The sequence below is a fragment of the Panthera pardus genome, unplaced genomic scaffold (assembly GCF_024362965.1).
Source record: "Panthera pardus isolate Hobbes unplaced genomic scaffold, ASM2436296v1 HiC_scaffold_10, whole genome shotgun sequence".
NCBI classification, from domain to species: domain Eukaryota; kingdom Metazoa; phylum Chordata; class Mammalia; order Carnivora; family Felidae; genus Panthera; species Panthera pardus.
In genome coordinates, this window is record NW_026526655.1 from 7,431,779 (window position 1) to 7,449,848 (window position 18,070).

Consider the following 18,070-nt stretch of genomic DNA (forward strand, 5'->3'; position numbering starts at 1 on the left):
TTTACTTTTCTAGCTAAGCGGAAATGGCGAAAAGAGAAAGATTTATTGTGTATTACATTCAGCCACTGGAGGAAGTGGCCGGGGGCAGGGCCCACAACCACAGGTAGAGATTGTTTCGGCTCGGGAGGGACAGGTGAGTCTTGCATCGAGGTAAATGCACAGCATGAAGGTGAAGGAGCAGGAGAGAGACACGGAACAGGTAGGCGTGACCCAGATGAGGAGAGCAAGCCTTCCTCCTCAGCTGCCCTTGGCTTTAACACCCATTAAGGTGGATGTAACCCCTGTTGTAATGAATACATCTCTCCTTCCCACTGGGGGGGGGGGTACCTGGGGGAGGCTTAGTCCATTCCTCTCTGGATCCCTGGTCCCCAAGACAGTGCCTGAGCCACTGTGGCATTAAAAAAATAATAGTGATGATGGAGGAAAGAGAGGGAATCAATGAATAATTGAAGTGGAGTTTTTATATTTCACTTAACCTTGCCTTCCCTGATCACAGCATGTTTACATATGACCTGTTCAACCTCGTTTTCATTTTAAGGGCCTTATGCTTCTCCTGCTTTTTAAAATTTATTTATTTTTAATGTTTATGAGACAGAGAGAGAGAGATGGGGGGAGGGGCAGAGAGAAAGGGAGACACAGAATCGAAGCAGGCTCCAGGCTCTGAGCTGTCAGCACAGAGCCCAAGGAGGGGCTTGAACTCACAAACCTGAGATCATGACCTGAGTCGAAGTCTGAGGCTTAACCGACTGAGCCATCCAGGCGCCCCCGCCCCCTTTTGAAAAAACCGTTGTCTTGTAACAGAAGAGTTAAACCTACGTAAATGCATTATGATAATGAATATGTTTGAAGTTACTTTGTCATTGTACTTTATGCTTCCCCCCTGGTTTTTCCTTTCCTCTCTTTTGCTATAAAAGTCAAGTGTTTTTTTTTTTTTTCTTTTCCCCTAGCAACTGCAATGTTATTGCAATGTTATTCTACTGGTGGTTGCGTTAAATTTTTAAAAAAGAAATAAAATATCTGAAAAAAATATATAAAGTTTATGCCCACCGTGGGGCTTAAAATCCCCACCCTGAGATCAAGAGTGGTTCAGCAGCCATTTATCGGGTGTCTACTCTGTGCTGACACAGTCCCAGGGGCTTGAACGGCTAACCGCTAACCCTGAAAATAATAAAAGCTCCCCTTTGACGGACACCCACTATGCGCTCGCCGCAAGCAGTGCTAAGACGCTCACACACAGGGCCTCGCTCCGCTTCCCCGGACTCCGGCAGACGGGGTGTGGTCTTCGTCTTCTCGGCAACCTCCGGCTGGAACCGGAATCTCCGGAGGCGGAGCCTGGGAACCTCTCTTTTAGAAATAAGCTGTTCCGGGGTGTCTCCAGCCTGGGGTGCGCCCTAACTTAAAACACCGGGGTCAGTGCCGCGCGGAACGTGCGCGCAGCCCCTGTAGCCCCGCCCACCCTCCGCACGCGACCCGCCGGGTGAGCGCCGGGGAGGCCGCAGCCGAGGAGCCGCGCGGCGCGTCTCCCCCTCTCTCCGCCGTTCCAGGTGAGTGCGACTGCGGACGTCAACACCCCTGGCCCCCCGACTGCAGGAGGCCGTGGGGTCTGGCAAGCTTTCAGGTCCCGATTCTCTCTTCCGCCGGGACAAACCGGCTTCAGCGGTAGAGGATTTCACACCTCGCGCCGGGCGGGGGACTTACAACCCGCAGTGCCGCCTAGTGGTCGTGGTGAGGAATCCCCGCGTCCCTGCGCCCAACCGGAACAGAAATTGGGGGGTTAAATACCGTAAATGAAATTTGCTAAGGGAGCGGAAATTAAACGTTCTCACACACAAAATAGGTAACACTTAAGTGAGGTGACTGATGTGTTTGTTTAATTAACTAGGGGGAATTCTTTCACAATGTATACATATATCAAATAACCATGTGTGCTTGAAATATCTTACAGTTTTTAAAAAACACATCTAGTAGGTGGCACCTGATATTCCTCTGTCCCACGACTGGTGGTAATAACAGTCCACTTGATAGAGGTGGTACTTGCCAGATTCTAACACTATAGAGTTTCTCTTATTCCCTATGCGTTTGACAAATGCTTGGTGGGGTGAAACTTTGAGACCATGTAAGATTCCCATTTCTTGCCCCCTTTTACTAGTTTTAGTGTGTACTTTCATAATGTTTCTTGCTAGCATTAATTGTTACTGTGGTGGCTGCCAGTGTTGTTCTTTTTCTTCTCTCTCTCTCTCTTTTTTTTTTTTTTTTGATGTTTATTTTGAGAGAGAGAGTGAGCGAGCAGGGAAGGGGCAGGGAGGGAGAGAGAGAGAATCCTAAGCAGGCTCTGTACTGCCAGAGCCTGATGTGGGGCTTGAGCCCCTGAACCGTGAGATCATGACCTGAGCTGAAACCAAGAGTCAGAAGCTTAACCAACTGAGTCACCCAGGTGCCCCTCTTTTTTTTAAGATGAAAAAAAATGTTTTATTTATTTATTTAGAGAGAGAACGAGCAGGGGAGGGGCAGAGAGAGAGGGGGAAAGGGGATCTGAAGTGGCTCTGTGCTCACAGCAGAGAGCCTATGTGGTCTTGAACTCATGAACTATGAGTTCGTGACCTGAGCGGATGATGGACACTTAACTGAGCCATCCAGGAGCCCCTACTTAAAGAATCATTTAAAAGCGGAAGAAGTTATTGCGGAGTTAGTCAATTTCTCCTCTGTTGAAAAGTAGTGGAAGATGAAGGAGACTTCTGGAAGGGGGAATGGGGAGGATGCGCTCCCTTTCAGACCTGTTTGATCTGGGGTGACATTAAAATCTCACGTCTAGTGGGAAGGTGGGAAGAGACGGGACCTGGACACTCCAGGTGACACCCATATAGCTCAAGCCCTGCCTATCCTCTCTCAGTGGCCCCCAGAGGCCATCCCCGCTGGATACAGGGTCCTGGGGTATCCGTGGCCTTGACTTGTTCTGTAGGTTTCCCTGAAGAGGGCCGAAATGCAGCAAAGGGGAGTGACCGCCAGATGGCGCTGCCGTGCCCCTTACATTCCTCTCTCCTGGGGCACAGGAACCATGGCCCCCACTTAGCTCCAACATTTATTGGTAATCGCTGCGGCTCATTGATCCCCACTCCGTCCCCGGCACTGCCCCGGCTTCTTCGGGACTTTACTTGATCCTAACGGAGCTTCAGGGGGTAGAGAATCACTACCTTCCCAGATGTGGACCTGAGGTCAGAGCTGCGTGAGGCCACATAGCTAGCAAGCTCCTGACCCCAAAGCCTGTGTCCACTCCACCTGTCCTGTACCGCTTGCCTCCAGGTATTAAACTTCCATGTTGAAGTTATTTTTCTAGATAATGGGGAGTCACAACAAGAAATCCCACCTCCCCAAAAGCCACCTTTCTATGGTAAAGGGGGGGCTGAGACTTTGGGGGCCACAGGATTTTGACAGCTTGGTCCTTTTCTATTTTTAAGATTTATTAGTCTATTCCATTCTATTCTATTCTATTCTATTCTATTCTATTCATAGGCTCCACACCCAACATGTGGATCTAACTCACAACCCTGAGACTGAGTCACATGCTCTACTGACTAAACTAGCCAGGTACCATCATTGACCACTTGGTCCTTAATTCCCTAACATCCCTCCAAGATTGGGGCTGTGGGTTAGTGTTTGGGTGTCTGACTTCATCACCAGCTGAGGAAGAAAATGGAGCAGGAGACAAACCAGACAGTGAGACATCCAGGGACCTGGGACAGACCCTGGAGGGAAGGGTCCGCTGAGGAAGGGGTGCCTGAGGCGTCCCCACCTCTTCTTAGCCTCCGAAATTACTGGATACCTGATCTGGTAAATTGCTTCCTTTCCTAAAGCCTCAGCTTCCTTATCTGTAAAATGGGATCACTGTTACCAGGCTCTCAGGGCTTGGAGGGACAGAATGAGAATATGTATCAAAGGCTCAACTACATAGTGACATCAGTGCTAGTAAGAGAGCTTTCCAGGCACCAAGGGGAAAGGGCAGCTATGAGAAGCGTGCCCAAGAAAATTAAGAGGACTTGCAGGAGCGACAGAGGGGGTGCCACTGTTCCCGAGTCCAGGCCACGTGGGGTGACGGGTTCTTTCAGACCTGCAGAATATGGGGTGACAGTGACATCTCATGTCAAGCGGGCAGGTGGGGAGAGGAAGCAAGAGCCTGGACGTTAATCTGAGATCCTGTTGATGGTGGGAAGAGCCCAGAGAAAGAGGGGCAGAAGGGGAAGATTTGACTTGTGGTCCTGGGAGGAACAGAGAAGTGGGGGCAGGGAACCCGGGGCGGAGAAGCCCACCCAGAAAGCCGAGTGAGATGAGGTCGCCCGAGGCCAGGGAGAATGCGGAGGACGGGAAGTGGCTTCTGGGCTTCGGGAGAGAGGGGGTGAGGTAGTGGTGCCTGCTGGCCTAGACCATTCATTTCAGAGGCTGGGAAGGGAAGGAGAGAGAGACAAAGGGTGGGGGCGTGGGAAGTCATTTTTAGCTGGGAAGAGACAAAGCAGTGCAGAAGAAGATAAATAAATGGCGAAGAGGAGGGGGAACCCTCGGAGCAGTCTGGCCGGGGGTGCTAACTGCGTGCAGATGTTACCAAATCAAATCCTGCATTTGACCTCAGTAAGGAACCTTCACAACCGAGTAGCTTTGTTCTGGGAATGCAGACATGGTTCAAGATTCGATAACCTGTGGCCCCTGGGTGGCTGAGTCAGTTAAGCGTCTGGCTCTTGATCTTGGCTCAGGTCATGATCTCATGGTTCATGAGTTCGAGCCCCCTGTTAGGGTTTGCACAGACAGTGTGGAGCCTGCTTGGGATTCTCTGTCTCTCTTGCTCTCTCTGCCCCCCCCCCCCAATAAATAAATAAACAAACAGACTTAAAAAAATATTTATTCATTTTTGAGAGAGAGAGAGAGCATGAGCAGGGGAGGGACAGAGAGAGAGAGGGAGACACAGAATCCAAAGCAGACTCCAGGGGCTCCAGGCTCTGAGCTGTCAGCACAGAGCCAAACACGGGGCTCAAACCCACGAACTGAGAGATCATGACCTGAACCAAAGTCAGACGCTTAACCGACTAAGCCACCCAGGCACCCCAATAAATAAATATATATTTTTTTAACATTTATTTATTTTTGAGACAGAGAGAGACAGAGCATGAATGGGGGAGGGTCAGAGAGAGGGAGACACAGAATCTGAAACAGGCTCCAGGCTCTGAGCTGTCAGCACAGAGCCCGACGCGGGGCTCGAACTCACGGACCGTGAGATCATGGCCTGAGCCGAAGTTGGCCGCTTAACCGACTGAGCCACCCAGGCGCCCCAATAAATAAATATTTTTTAAAAATTCGATAACCTATTCATGAATTTTGTTCCATTAATATAGCAAAGGAAAATAAAAGATCATTTGATATCTATGAAGAAGCATTTAATGAAAGTCAAACCACTCCCGATAGAAGCTTTTTTTTTAATGTTTATTTATTTTTGAGAGAGAGAAAGAGTATCAGCAGGGGAGGGACAGAGAGAGAAAGAGACACAGAGTCCAAAGCAGGCTTCAGGCTCTGAGCTATCAGCACAGAGCAGATGTGGGGCTCGAACCCATGGACTGCGAGATCATGACCTGAGCCAAAGTAGGAAGCCCAACCGACTGAGCCACTCAGGCGCCCCAATAGCTTATTTCTTTTTATCGCTGAATAATAACCAATTGTATGGATGCCCCACAGTTTATCAAATGAACATTTTAAATTTTACTTATTTTTAAAATGTATTTATTTATTTTTGAGAGAGAGTGAGTGAGCAGGGGAGGGGCAGAGAGAGAAGAGAGACAGGGACAGAGGAGCGAAAGCGGGCTCCGCGAGGACAGCAGAGAGCCTGATGTGGGGCTCAAACCCATGAACCGTGAGATCATGACCTGAGCCAAAGGCGGACGCCTAGCCGACTGAGCCACCCAGGTGCCCCCAAATGAGCATTTTTTTAAAAATAAGAAATCATTTAGAAAGAGGGATGAAGTGTATTTGGTAGAGATGAGGCAGGAAAAAGTGTGTGCGGAGAGGCATCTGATAATGGTGCTGTTGTCCGGTGAGAAGGGAGGCTTGAGCACAGGGGAGGGGCGCCGGGTTGCCTGGAGGGGAGAAGGGCGGTGGAAGGAAGGGCACAACCAGGAGGTACTTAGTGAGCCCTGGGCCTCTGGGTCTTGGGAGAGAAGGCAGAGGCACGACAGGTGCAGGACCAGTTGATATCTCACGTCATGTTGACTTGTGTCTTGAGGAATTTCCTGTGTAGCTCACGGTGGGTCTCAGAGCACCCCTGTCTACCCCTTCCTGGCAGCTGCAGTCTGGAAAAACTTACCACTGAGCCATCATTTTATAAATAAGCCGTGAGCATTTCCCAGTTGGCCCGGGGCTCAGAGCCTGGACATTTAGCACCTTCGGGGCCAAACTGGCAGGCTGCCCGTTGCCACCGGTGCCAGGGCAGCTCCAGAAGGCAGCAGAGGTCAGCCCATCGTCCTCAGTTCTGACTCCCAGATTCTATTACAGCCATCTGGTCTACCCTTGGGTTGACCCGTTTTCCAACAGAGAAGGCAGTTTGTTCTTCCCCTGTTAATGTCACACCATTTGCCCCCAGTTCCTTTTATGCTCTGATCATCAATCAGACGGTCTTTTATATGGCCTGTGGTGAGTTTTGCAAGCCTCAGCTCATTTTGGATTTACATCTTGCCAGTAGTTGTTCTAGAGACCCAGCTTAGTGTTGGTATGGTGCCCCTTTCCTGCCTGTTGGCCATGATTCGGTTGATCTGTGACCACCTTAGCATGCCTTAACCCGGGAGGGGACAGTCTGACCACTGGCCCATCAGTGACCCACAGCAGGTGGCAGTGCCTCCTTCATTTAGACTCCAGCGCTCTGACATGTGCAGACCACCCAGAGCCCACCCAGAGTGGGGGATCAGGAGGGGCTCCTTGATGGGCAAAGTGGGTTATCCTTCCTAGTCTTGGGGCTGCCCACCTGTCTCCTTTCTGCTGGTCCTTCGGGAGCTGTGTCTCCTCGTTGGGGTTTCTTTCTTTACCACCTGCCACTTGAGGTCCTAAACACTTTTCCTCCTGCTGTGGCCAGGGTGGGGGTGGGTCCTATTTGGCCTCATAAGCATGGTCTTTTTTTTTTTTTTTTTTAAGTCGCTTGGATCACTTAAAAAATATTATTATTATTATTATTATTATTATTATTATTATTATTGAGAGAGTCAGAGATAGTGTGAGTGGAAAAGGGACAGAGAGAAGGAGAGAGAATCCCAGGGAGGCTCCTCTGTGCCAGCGCAAACCACACCTGGGCTTGAACCCACAAAACCATGAGATTATGACCTGAGTCAAAACAAAGAGCTGGGCGCTCAACCAACTGAGCCACCCAGGTGCCCCTCATTCTTTTTTTTTTTTTTAATGTTTATTTATTTTTGAGAGACAGAGGGAGAGAGAGCGTGAGTGGAGGACAGGCAGAGAGAGAGAGAGACAGACAGAGGATCCAAAGCAGGCCCTGCACTGACAGCACAGAGCCCGATGTGGGGCCCAAACTCACGAACTGTGAGATCATGACCTGAGCCGAAGTCAGACACTTAACCTTCCGAGCCACCCAGGTGCCCCTAGCGTGGTCTCTTTTGACCTGAGGTCACAAAATGTTTCCCTTGTACCAGGCGGGGCTCACATTCATTTCTTGTCGGGCTAAACTTGCCCAGTCAGAGCTGGGAACCAAAAGTGCTTGCAAGCTGTGTGCTGACTTAGGACAAGGATCAGGGTAGGGGAGCCTGGTGGGTAGAGTAAGAGGCCTGTCTGCCAATGCCCTGCTACTGACACTGATGGAGCCTCAGGAACTTGCTCTGGAGAAGCAGGATCCCAGGCCCCACCTTGGAGCAAGATGGAGGCATTGAAATCAAGAATCACCCCCCATGCAAGATTTTGGACTTCTTAAAAAATAATTTTCTTAAGTTTATTTATTTATTATTGAGAGAGAGAGCACAAGCTGGGGAGAAGCAAAGAGAGAGGGAGACACAGAATCCAAAGCAGGCTCCAGGCTCTGAGCTGTCAGCACAGAGCCCGATGCGGGGCTCAAACCCACAGACAGTGAGATCATGACCTGAGCCAAAGTCAGGTACTTAACCGACTGAGCCACCCAGGCGCCCCTTGGAGTTTTTAGTTTGAAATAGTTTTATTTTGTTTTTTTTAATTGTTTATTGTTTTAATTTGAGAGAGCGTGAATTAGGGAGATGGGCACGGGGTGGGGGGAGAGAGAGAGAGAGAGAGATTGAGAGAGAGAGAGAATCTTAAGCAGGCTCTACACTCTGCATGGAGCCCAACGTGGGGCTCGATCCCATGATCCTGGGATCGAAATCAAGAGTTGGACGCTGAATTGACTGAGCCACCCAGCCACCCCTATTGTGAAATAATTGTATAGATTTACACAACAGTTGCAAAGATAGTTCACAAAATTCCTATACACCCTTCACCCAGCTTCTCCTAATGTTACTATCTTCCATAACCACGGTACATTGATTAGAACGAAGAAATTAGCATTGGTACACTGCCACTAGCTAAACTTCAGACTTTATCCAGATTTCCCCAGGTTTTCCACTGGCATCCTTTTTCTGGTCCAGGCTCCCATGTCACATCTAGTCGTCATGTCTCCTTGGTTTCTCCTAATCTGTAACAGTTTCCAGGTCTTTTCTCGTCTTTCATGACGTTGACACTTTTGAATAGCATTGAATATTACTAAATAGGTCAGGTGTTTGGGAATTTTGTAGACTATCCCTCATTGTGGGCTTTTCTGATCTTTTCTCATGAGGAAACAGACAGGTTGCGGATTTGGGGAAGAGGACCTCAGAGGTGAAGTGTCCTCGTCACATCCTGTCCGGGCACAGGATATCAGCAAGACCCGCCGATGCTGTATACACACACGCCTGTATCTATTGCGGTCTCTCTCTCTCTGTGTACATATGTGTGTGCAGTTAAGTAAACATAATCCCAGGCTGATATCTCCTCCTCTCACCCGGCACTGTAGGGTTCACTCCAGCAGCTCCTAGCATTTTCCCGGGCTCTTTGACGGCAGTAAGAAATGCTGCACGTTGCAGGAAGGCTTCCATAAGCTGAAGTTCTCGGAGACGCCGGCTTTCATCTGCAGGTGCCCTTGACCTGGCAGATGCTTTGCTACCGCACATTGGAGTCCAGGTGAGCTGACACGCTGCCGCAGTGACACTTCTGAGCCCAGGCTGGCGCCTAGATCCGCCCTGAGGCTGCGCGGGATCTAAGGTGACCACTGCTCAGGGGACTGCTTGCTCTGCGCTCGTTGAGGCCTCAGACAAAGGCTGTGAAATCAGGGGGCCAGGCTCAGAAGAGCCACGGGGGCTCCCTGTCTTGTTTAATTCATGCTCCCCCCTTCCCCCCACCCCCCCCCCCCCCCCACCCCCGCCGCCTTCCGTATCAAGGAAAGTAACAGGGACTTAAGCTAGCACAGTGATTTGTTAGAATCTCGGGTGCCTGGGCTCAGATACCAGCGAGCAGGGCGCACGTTCAGGGACGAGGTGTGTCCAGTTAAGCGATGGTGTCGGCCAGCAGGCGAGCTTTACCGTGGCTGTGATCTCCCTTTGCGCTTCATCCTGTGTCGTCACCAGGGAAGACGTCTCTGCCCCCACACATCTCCCCTCGTGGGTCCTCGGCCTCCCCTCCGTCAGCCGCCTCTCCCTGCCCACCCTCCGGTCTCTGCCATCTCCTGGAACCGCTGTCTTGCCGATCACGTACAGGTGGCCCTTTCCTTCCAGTCTTTTTCTGAATCTCTTACTCTGTCTGCCCACCCTGTTGCTCTGCCATGAGTCACCTTCTTCCTGCCTCCTGTGGCCTCTCGGCCAATCGAGTTAGGTACCGGTTGCCAGCGCCCTTCTCTGGTCTGTGCTCTCCGGTTGCAACCTCACCAGCTTGGCCAGTTCCTGAACGTGGAGCCCCTGCCTGCACTTGCTCCTTCCTGGTTTGGGGCAGCAAGCCAGGCCCTCCTTGAAATTCCTTCTGTGGAGGTACGATTGGTTTCCATCTCTCCACCGCTGACCTGTGATTCTTTCAAACCTTTGCCTTTCTCTGTCAGTACATCTGGAGAAGCCTTTTCAAGTAGGATTCAAACTCCAGAAGTCATAAAAAGAAAGACTGGCCAACTTGAATAGATGGGAGCATCAGGCGCCTGGGTGGCTCAGTCGGTTGAGCGTCCGACTTCAGCTCAGGTTGTGATCTCGTAGTTCATGGGTTCGAGCCCCACATCGGGCTCTGTGCTGATAGCTCGGAGCCTGGAGCCTGGAGCCTGCTTTGGATTCTCTCCCTCTCTCTGCCCCTCCCCCCTGCTCACGTGCACGTTATTGCTCTCTCTCCCAAAAATAAACATTAAGAAAAAGATAGCAGCAAGACTCTGGATGTGAAAACGTCTTGGGCACAACCAGACAATCTAGAAAAGAATACTTGTTCCTCTGCTGGTCTGTGATTTTTTTTGGGGGGGGGGGGGGCAGCAGATGAAAGCACTCGACAACCCGGCAGATCAGAGCGGAGGGCTGTCCATAGGAGACAGTGATTACTGGACAGAGAAAGGAACTAAGTGTGTCGACAAATCATGGCCAGAACCCTTGCTCACACTGTCCAGAGGTACAGGAGACAGCAGAGCAAGACCTATCAGCAGCTACCACAAGCAAGGCACATTGTAGCTCCTCCCACTGAGAGGATCGGGGGCAGAAATGCTCGCACTGCCCTCATGGCACCTTGTCTTCTTATACCCTAGATTCCACAGTAAGTTATGCCGGCAGCCACTTTAGGGCCAAGCTTACCTGCATAAACAGATTTTCTTGTTAAGAAGATACAACCCATCCTGGATTCTCTTGCCCATCCTCGGCCACCAACAGAATGGCGGCTTCATCTCATCACATCGGGTGAGCCTCCCTGGACTCCTTGCACGGGTCAAGCTCATATCACAAAGGGATGGTCTCCTTAATACACCAAGAACTACTAGAAGTCAGTAAGAAAAAGACGATCCATCAGTTTAATAGAAAAATGGTCAATATATGATTAGAAAAGCAAAAACAAATCGTTCTTAAATATATGAAAGAAACTCAATCTCACTCATAAGAATGACATGGAGCTATTTTTTGACTTATCAAAATTAGCGTAAATCAAAAAGTTTTATAGGATACACATTTGATAGGTATTTGTGTTTTGCTCCTAATTCCAGTGTGTGTGTGTGGGGGGGGGGGGGGGGGGGGACCGGGAGCTCCCCAAGACAGCAAGCAATGCTCAGACACCAGCTGGGTGTCCTACAATTCCACTCAGTTCTGACACTATGCACCCACAGGTGCAGGGTTCAGTCCTAGAAGACTCCCCTCCTCTTCAGACACCAATCACAAGCCCGGGTTGCTACCTATGCTTCTGACCGACTGGCTTTTAATCAGAGGTCCCTACTAACCCTTCCTTGAGTTCGATTCGATTCATTTGCTAGAATGGCTCACAGAACTCAGAAAACCTGTTAACTCACCAGATTATCGAGGAATTGAAGGATATGAATCAACAGCCAGATAACGAGATACGTAGGGCAAATTCTGTGCCAAAGGAGCTTCTGTCCCTGAGGAGTCTGGGACCGACATTCCTGGCTCCCCAGGAAGCATCCCCAGCTTGGAAACTTTCCAAAGCCCCACCTTTTTGGGGTTTATGGTGGCCTCCTACAGAGTTGCGATTGATCAAATCCTTGGCCTTTGGTGATCAGCCCCCAGCCTCTTTCCCTCCCTGGAGGCCACGTATTCACATTGGTTTCCCAGGCAACCAGCCCTCAGATTTAGGTGCTTTCCTAAAGCCGCTCGTTAACATACCCCAGAAAAGGGTTTGTGAATAACAAGACACCCATTCACCTTTGTGGCTGTGAATAGATTTCAGGAACTGAGGACAAAGACTGAGGGTCATACCAAAAGATGCTCCCATCACTCTTACTGCTCAGCAAATTCCAAAGGTTTTGGGAGCTATGAGCCAAGAGCGAAACCCAAACATATATGCAAAATATGTTTTGGTTGTCTGAATGACCAAATATATATATATTTCTTATAAATCACAATATCATGGTGCGGCTGTGAGGAAACAGGCACATCACTGGTAAGCGTGTAAGCTGATGAGAAATTTGGCCTTGATTATCAAGTCCTTCTACTCTGACCCTGCCTAGCAGTTCCGCTCCCGGGGATTTATCCTGCAGAGACTGTACATGTGCAAAATGATAGAGATATACGCAAGTTAGTTATTGCAGGTTTCTTCCGATTAGCAAAAGATTAGAAATAAACCAAATGTGCATTATATAAAGGGAACTGGCTAAAAGAATTGTACATCCATGTGAGAAGCAAGTGAGATGATTTATTTTCAGAAATACCAAATGAAAGTTGTGCTGTCTAGTTAACAGTAGGTTTACATATTGGAAATATGTATGAGCCCCCCTCCCCCACCTCAGTGGAGTCCCAAACCCTTAGACACTTCACTTCCTGGTTCTTCTTCCCCCTCTTCATTTAGTAGGCTTGTTTTTCGAGGGCTTTGCCTGAGTATGTGCCAAAGAACTGAAGTCTGTGCATCACCTCAAGGAATGTATTTTTGGCCTTACCTGGGCATAGGCTACTTCTGGGTAAGGCTGTAAGCCCTGTAGTACTCAGCCAATGAGGAATCAAGGGAGGGGCTTGCCTCTGTAATGCTCACCCAATGAGGACTCAGGGGAGGGACTTGCATGCTAGGAGATACATTGCCTGCTGTAATTTCCCTGAGTGTGCCTGTCCATCAGACACCCTCTCTTGCAAGAATGTTGAGTAAAGCCTGGCTTCACTGTATTCCGAGTCTCTGAATCCGCCTTTGATTGGGTCCGTGGGCCTATTTCTCACAGTCTGTGCGCTCTGCCCTGCAACGTTTACACTTTTTGTTCTCTTCTTTAACAGGATTGAATATATCTTAGCTCCAAACTCAGAATGGTATTTAATGGAGACTGTTAGATGTATTCCCGCCAAGTCAGGAGCAAAAGCAAAAGCCCACTAGTAGCAATATGATTTAAGAATGTACTGGAGGGGCGCCTGGTTGGCTCAGTCGGTTAAGCGTCCGACTCTTGATTTCAGCTCAGGTCGTGATCTCATAGTTGTGGGATCGAGCCCTGTGTTGAGCTTCATGCTGGGCTTGGAGGCTGCTTGGGATTCTCTCTTCTCTCTCTCTCTCTCTCTCTCTGTCTCTGTCTCTGTCTCTCTCTCTGCCTGTCCCTGGCTTGCTTGCACGTGTGTGCATGCTCTCTCGCAAAATAAATAGTTAAAAATAAAATATTAAGAAATAATAAAAATAAAATTCTTAAAAAAAGAAAAAGAATGTACTGTAGGTGCTAACCAATGCAATCTGGGAAAAGAAGAGAGAGATATACAAATCTGAAAGGAGAAAGGAACCCTTTCACTATTAGAAAATAAGATTATCCGCATCCCTGGAAAATCCAAGCGAATCATCCGAACAACTACTACAAGCAGCAAGAATTCATGAATCCCCAGTGTACAAAACTCAAACACAGAAATCAGCAGCCTCACGCCCCGCTTCAGGGTGGTGGCCCATCCACAAGACCAGGGAAGCCCTGTCGCACAATCCCCGTAGCTGCACTTCAGTTGCTGTAAAATGAGTTCTTTGGGCAGAAGCAGTGCTGTGCAGAATACCACCATGACTAAGGCATTTTGTTCATCTGCTTTTGGCAAAGGTTCTTTGGGCAGCCAGTATCTGTGGGTGTCCGCTCCAACTCAGCCCCTGAGACAAGGGAGTGGCCCCTGCTATCACAGAACCCACCCCCAGCAGGAGGAACAGACAAGGGCACTGGCATGTGCCCAGCGCTATAGGAATGCAAGGAGTCTGTAATTCAGGCGGGAGGGGACCAGGAGGGCTCCCTGGAGGAAGCAAAATCGGAAGGGTGATAGAGGTGGGCAAAGGGTGGAGGGGGGGTGGTTTCCAACAGCAGGCAGGAAGAACAAGGGTGTATCTGGGGCACCCTAGGAACTCAGTCTGGCCAAAATATGACCTAGGAGGGCACTAACTGAAGAAATACGGGCAGCCCTTCAGTCAGCAGTGTTGGGCTCAGTCGAGTTGATGTGAAATGTTGGGGTTCGAGAGTGAATGGTCAAGAAAGAATTCTTGAGGCATCTTTGGTGCAAAAAGGTGGATTAATTAAAGCACGGGGACAGGACCTGTGGCTACAGCTGCACTGGGGGCGTGACTGTAAACTTTCAAGTGAGGACGGGTTTAGGGAGAGCGTTAAATCTCTAAGGCATTTGGAGGCAAGGTTTCCAGGACCTCGAGGGGCTGGCTTCTGTTAGGATACGGTTATTTACTCCTGTGTAGTAAAACCTCAGTCGTGAGACCCTGCAGGTGTGCATCAGTGGGCCATCTGTTTGGAGGGCTAGCATGTATCTGAGGGCGGGGGGTAGAGATAAAGGAAGCTTTTATATATTATATGAAGTTATTATAGAAAAGTTTATGTATTTTTTTATGTATTAAAGAAGACTTAGAGGATCCTGGAGGTCGGGCCAATGGCGAGCTAAGGTTGCCTTTTGCCTCTGGCAAAGTATTAACTTGAGGCAGCTGCGTTCCCAGAGGAAGGCCACTCTGTCTCAGGCACTTGTCAGCCGGCTGCAAAGGGTATTTCTTTCTTTCTTTTCTTCTACATTTCTTTTACCTTGTTCTCCACATCAGAGCAAGCCACTATTTGGGGTGGGACTGTGGAGGCTTGGGGGGGGGGCGGTGGGAACACACTGATTACATGAGGGGAAGACACTGGGGGTGCTAGGGAGACGTCGGCAGGTGGGAAGGAGGGCAGGAGGCCCCTCTGAGACTGTGGTCCCAACCTTGGCTGCCTGTTGAAAGTCTCCCAAGAAGCACCATGCTGGGGGGGGGGGGGGGCAGGGACCTCTGGCCATTCTGTCACATGGGAGGGGCCAGCCCCCTAGCTTTTGAAATGAAGGGGCTTGGAGGTCAAAAGGGCCAAGTGGGAACCATCAAGAGACAGAAGGTGTGCATGGGGTCGGGTGGGGGAAGAGTAAGGCATACACACAGCTGAATTAGTGACAGCAATGAGGGGGCCAGGACCACAGCCTGGGGGCGGGGGGGGGGGGGGGGCAGGAGCTGGGCACGGCGGACACTTCAAGGAGGGAGAAGAGAACTGAGAAAACAGATCATGGGGGTGGGGGACCAGCATGTAGTCAGCCTCTGTAGGACTCCCACCACCTTCCAGGAACCTTCCTGAAGGGGAGCAAGAGTGGTCTGGGGAGGGCAGAATGAGGCCAAGGCTGAGACAGGCCTCTGGCTCTTGGGGCGTCAACGTTAGCCATCCTCCAGCCGGGGACAGGAGGAAGATCTGCCGGCTGCGGAACATCTGGTTGGTCCACCTGCCTTCTTGGGCTCGTGGTCTGGACCTCCTTGATTCAGGTTTCTCTGTCCGTTCGGGTTGCTGATTGAGAGTGTGGTCGGTGGAGGGGTGCTCTGAGCCCCTGCCTGCCCGGATGGAGGTCAAGGTAGCGATCAGGTCAGTCCCTGGGTACAAACCTCATTGTCTGGGTTTGCTGGCTGGGGTGATGTGTAGAGACTTGGACGCTTTGCTCTCAGGGTGGGAACTCGCTTCCTGCAAAGCCAGTGCAGAGGCTCTGACGAGGTGATGGGCTACTGTAGACAGAATAATCTGGGCAGATATTCGTGGTTGTGGAACCCGCATGGTGTGGTCTGGGGTTGGAAGGATGGTGGGGGATTAGGGGAAGGATATAAACGTCACCCCGCCAGCACACGACTATGCCCTCTTGCCCCTTACTGGGGCCTCAGGGGAAGCTACCCTGCTTGCTTTCTCTTGATTCTCTGTGGCCGGCTGGGTGGGCCTCTCCCCCACAGGGACCACCCTGCAGCAGCAGGGGTCAGTATGTAGCCAGAGGGCCTGGGTCCACTCTGGGCACGACCGTGTGCCATCAATCCAAGGAAGGCCTGCACACTAGGTGAGCCACAGCCTCCCTGCATGAGGAGGTTTGGAACTCGGGGCTCAGCCGGCCCAAGGTCAACCTCCATCTCTGTCCTTACAAGACACATGACTTTGTGCAAGTTGCTGTTTCATCTGTAAACAGGGGACCATAACAATCTCTCCACAGGGCCGCTGGGAGACTAAGCGAAGCGTGTGTACGAAGTGATCCCAGCGCCTCGCGCGACGAACTGTTCATCGACTGGGACCATTTACTGCACGCGGTGGCAGCCTCACCACGGGAGCGCCTCCGGCACGGAGCCCACCGCTTCCACGTCTGCCCTTGCAGAGTCCGGGTGAGAGAGGGTTACCTGCCCGCCGGCCCGGGCACCCGCCGACTGCATTCGAGCCCCAAATCCTCCAGGAGGCCTTGCTTCTTCCCCGGCCTTCCTGGGACGCCACAGCCCCCCAGAGTGGCCCCACGGCACTCTGCACGCCTGCCTTTGCACCCCACTTGCTGTGTCCTGGGGCTTCTCCCCTGCCGACTGTGAGCTCCGGGAGGGAACCGCCTCAGGCTTCCTGTTCGTCTCTACCACGTGCACCGCACTGCTCAGGCTCCCAGGCAGGAGGCCAGTGTTGGAGGAACATTCTGAGGTCTGCAGAAGCCAACTGTGGACTCTGTTCTTTTGCAGCAGACACGTCAGAGAGCTGTACTTTTATGAGTTGCGGGGGTGGAGATGATTATTTGTCCGGGACATTTGAACCTGAGTCAGAATGGTCTTAGAGGGCAGTTCAGCGTCAGGGTCATGTGGAACTAGGCCCGGGGGACACTTTCGACTGGCACCACACAGGACTGTAGCTCAGGGAAAGCGGACCCAGGGCCCAGGGGCAGAGACAAAGGGAGATGAGAAATACCCAAACGCAGAGGCCATCCAGGTGGCCAGGGGACGGAGCTCAAAGAAAAGCAAGACGGCTGGATTTAGTTCCATTGGCCTCTGGCAAACCGAGTAGATGCGTCTCCTGGATGTGGATTTGCACTCCCTGCCCGTAATGCGTTTCCCAGCACGGCTGTCCGTGGACTGATGGAATGCCTATTTACCAGCATGGCATCCTGCATAGTACTTTTAATTAAAAAAACTCATTTCACAGCAAATGAAGTCAGGCAATGGACTTGTGATCACGTAACTCACGGGTTTTTACCGCATCCCTCACCGCGCAGAAACAGCTGGATAAATAGAAGAGTGAAATGGCCCATGGAAGACTCAGCTACAATGCCATGGGGACACAACATCCTGAAAGGGCAGAGTTCTGCCTTTTTTTCCCTCCGAAGGTTTTTTTTTTGAGAGAGAGAAATCTGGAACACTTCACTAATTTGCGTGTCAGCCTCGCACAGGGCCCGTGCTCATCTCTGCATCGTTCCAATTTTAGGATAGGTGCTGCCGAAGCGAGCACAGGGCAGAGTTCTACCTTAAAGGCTGCGGTATATGCTTTGCCTTTACTACTCTCCCCCAACCAGAATTCATGGGTCCAGGAATCCAGGGATGGGAGTGGGAGTGGCTCCTCTCGCGGGTCCACTCAAAGTGGCTCTGCTGACTTGGAGATTTTGGTTTTCAGAGCAGGAATGTTTCTACCAGGGAACACAGCAATGGTTCCATTTTTTTTTTTTAATTTATTTATTTTGAGAGAGTGCGTGCATGCACATGCGCACAGCTGGGGAGGGGCAGAGAGGAGAGACAGAAGCCCAAGCAGTCTCCGTGCCATCAGTGCGGAGCCCGAAGCGGGGCTCGAACTCACGAACTGTGAGATCATGACCTGAGCCAATTCAGGAGTCAGACGCATACAGGCTGAGCCACCCAGGCGCCCATGAGATCCTCCTGGCTGAGGGCAAAGGAAATAGAGACCAGGTAGTGGAAACAGCGGTTATAAATATCAACTCCAGCTTCACAACACACTCTACATATTCTTTCTGGATTGTTCTGTGTGTACACACACACACACACACACACACACACACACACATGTTCCTTTTCACTCCTCATTATCTCATGCTGTTTCTGTTGGAAGCTAACTTTGCCATGTAGTCTACTTTCC

General features: G+C 50.7%; 1 long non-coding RNA gene and 1 other non-coding gene across 2 annotated transcripts; one reads left to right on the forward strand and one right to left on the reverse strand.

The window, feature by feature from the left end:
• The first annotated feature begins 1,341 nt into the window (after positions 1–1,341).
• Positions 1,342–17,132, forward strand: LOC109264898 (uncharacterized). Its single transcript, XR_008422518.1, has 2 exons — positions 1,342–1,544; positions 16,170–17,132. It is a non-coding gene; the product is annotated as an uncharacterized LOC109264898 (long non-coding RNA).
• A 195-nt stretch (positions 17,133–17,327) lies between these two features.
• LOC128772688 (U6 spliceosomal RNA) lies at positions 17,328–17,431 on the reverse strand. Its single transcript, XR_008416844.1, has one exon. It is a non-coding gene; the product is annotated as a U6 spliceosomal RNA (small nuclear RNA).
• Between the last annotated feature and the right edge of the window lie 639 nt (positions 17,432–18,070).